We start from the raw sequence: 3,206 nt of genomic DNA, 5'->3' as shown, positions 1-3,206 counted from the left end.
TTTTTTTTTTTTGCTTTGGACCTTGACTTTAACCGCTAAGTCTCAAGTTTTCACTTGACACCTACACGCCACAAGCACATGGTTAGGGACAGCTTGGTTTAGCCGCTTAGACCAGGATTTTATTCCTTTAGGCCCTCCTATCCACTGATGCTCAAAGCCTTGGGATCCTCTTTATTTGCCCTTGCCTTTTGGTTTTAAGGGTTATTGGCTTTTTGCTCTTGCCTCTTGGTTTTAAGAGCTTTTTGCTTTTTCTGCTTGCTTTTTCTTTTTCTTTCTATTTTTTTTCGCCTATTTTTTCCTTTTTTTTCTGCAAGCTTTGTTCTTTGCTGCTTTTTCTTGCTTCAAGAATCATTTTTATGATTTTTCAGATTATCAGATAACATGTCTCCTAGTCATCATTCTTTCAAGAGCCAACATATTTAACATTCTTAAACAACAACTTCAAAAGACATATGCACTGTTCAAGCATACATTCAGAAAACAAGAAGCATTGTCACCACATCAATATAATTAAGCTAAGTTCAAGGATAAATTCGAAACTCATGTACTTCTTGTTCTTTTGAATTAAAACATTTTTTTATTTAAGAGAGGTGATGGATTCATAGGACATTTATAACTTTAAGACAAAGTTACTAACTACTAATGATCATGTAATGAGGACACAAACATAGATAAGCACATAACATAGAAAACAAAAAACAGAAGAAATAAGAACAAGGAATGAATCCACCTTAGTGATGGTGGCGTTTCCTTCTTGAGGAACCAATGATGTCCTTGAGCTCTTCTATGTCTCTTCCTTGTCTTTGTTGCTCCTCCCTCATTGCTTTTTGATCTTCTCTTATTTCATGAAGCATGATGGAGTGCTCTTGATGTTCCACCCTTAATTATCCCATGTTGGCACTTAATTCTCCTAGGGAGGTGTTGATTTGCTCCCAATAGTTTTGTGGAGGAAATTGCATTTGAGGCATCTCCGGGATCTCATGGTGATGAGCTTCTTGCGCCTCTTGAGCTCCATGAATGGGCTCTCTTGCTTGCTCCATCTTTTTCTTAGTGATGGGCTTCTCTTCCTTAATAGGAATGTCTCCTTCTATGAAAGCTTCAGCTGAGTAACATAGATGGCAAATAAGATGAGGAAAAGCTAGCCTTGCCATGGGGGATGACTTTTCGGCTATTTTGTAGAGTTCATTAGAGATGACTTCATGAACTTCTATTTCCTCTCCAATCATGATGCTATGAATCATGATGGCTCGATCCACAGTGACTTCAAATCGGTTACTAGTGGGATGATGGAGCATTGGATGAATTCCAACCATCCTCTAGCCACAGGCTTGAGGTCCAATCTTCTTAGTTGAACCGGTTTGCCTTTGGAGTCAATCTTCCATTGAGCTCCTTCCACACATATATCCATAAGGACTTGGTCCAACCTTTGATTAACGTTGACCCTTCTAGTGTAGGGGCTTTCATCTCCTTGCATCATAGGCAAGTTAAACGCCAACCTCACATTTTCCGGACTAAAATCTAAGTATTTCCCCCGAACCATTTTAACATAGTTCTTTGGATCCGGGTTCTTACTTTGATCATGGTTCTTGGTGATCCATGCATTGGCATAGAACTCTTGAACCATTAGGATGCCGACTTGTTGGATGGGATTTGTTAGAACTTCCCAACCTCTTCTTTGAATCTCATGTCGGATCTCCGGATACTCATTTCTTTTGAGTTTGAAAGGGACCTCAGGGATCACCTTTTTCTTGGCCACAACATCATAGAAGTGGTCTTGATGGGCTTTGGTGATGAACCTTTCCATCTCCCATGACTCGGAGGTGGAAGCTTTTGTCTTCCCTTTTCCTTTCTTAGAGGATTCTCTGGTCTTAGGTGCCATCAATGGTAATGAAAAAACAAAAAGCTTATGCTTTTACCACACCAAACTTAGAATATTGCTCGCCCTCGAGCAATAAAAGAAAGAATAGAGGAAGAAGAAGAAGAAGATATGGAGGAAAGGGGGAAGGTGTTGTGTTTCGGCCAAGAAGAGAAGAGAGGGTTGTGGTGTGTGAATTTGAAGAAGAATGGAGGGCTTTATATAGGGAAGGGGGGAAGGTTTCGGCCATATGGGTGGGTTTGGGTGGGGAATTGGTTTTGAATTTTGAAGGTAGGTGGGGTTTATGAGGTAGGTTTATGGGGAAGAGTGGATGGATGTGAGTGGAGAAGAGGTGATGGGGAAGAGAGATTGAGGTGATTGGTGAAGAGTTTTGGGGAAGAGTGTTTATGGGATTGTGTGAAAGAGGGGTGAGAAGAAGTGAGTGGAGGTAAGTGGGGATCCTGTGGGGTCCACAGATCCTGAGATGATCCTGTGGGGTCCATAGATCCTGAGGTGTTCAAGTATCTACAACCTTGCACCAAATTAGGCATGTAAAATGCCTTTGCACACATCTCTGGGTGTTCAGCGCCAGGTTGGTTCCCATTTTGGGCGTTCAACGCCCATTTGTTGCCATTTCTGGTGTTGAACGCCAGAACCATGCTTGTTCTGGGCGTTCAGCGCCTAGATGCTACCCATTTTGGGCGTTCAGCGCCAGAACCATGCTCTGTTCTGGCGTTGAACGCCAGGCAGATGCTTCCTCCAGGGTGTGATTTTTCTTCTGCTGTTTTTTATTCCGTTTTCAATTTTTATATTTATTTTGTGACTCCACATGATCATGAACCTATAAAGACATATAACTAAGAAAAATATAGTTAGATAAATAAAAATTGGGTTGCCTCCCAACAAGCGCTTCTTTAATGTCAGTAGCTTGACAGTGGGCCCTCATGGAGCCTCACAGATGTTCAGAGCATTGTTGAGACTCTCCAACACCAAACTTAGAGTTTGGATATGGGAGTTCAACACCAAACTTAGAGTTTGGTTGTGGCCTCCCAACACCAAACTTAGAGTTTAATTGTGGGGGCTTTGGTTGACTCTGCTTTGAGAGAAGCTTTTTATGCTTCTTCTCCATGGATGCAGAGAGAGATCCTTGAGTTGTAAACACAAGGTTGTCCTCATTTAATTGAAGGATCAATTCTCCTCTGTCCACATCAATCACAGCTCTTGCTATGGCCAGGAAAGGTCTTCCTAGGATGATGGATTCATCCTCTTCCTTTCCAGTATCCAAGACTATGAAATCAGCAGGGATGTAAAGGCCTTCAACCTTTACTAACACGTCCTCTACTTGTCCATA

The sequence above is a fragment of the Arachis ipaensis genome, chromosome B07, assembly GCF_000816755.2.
Source record: "Arachis ipaensis cultivar K30076 chromosome B07, Araip1.1, whole genome shotgun sequence".
NCBI classification, from domain to species: Eukaryota; Viridiplantae; Streptophyta; class Magnoliopsida; order Fabales; family Fabaceae; genus Arachis; species Arachis ipaensis.
Note: the sequence above shows the minus strand (reverse complement) of the source record.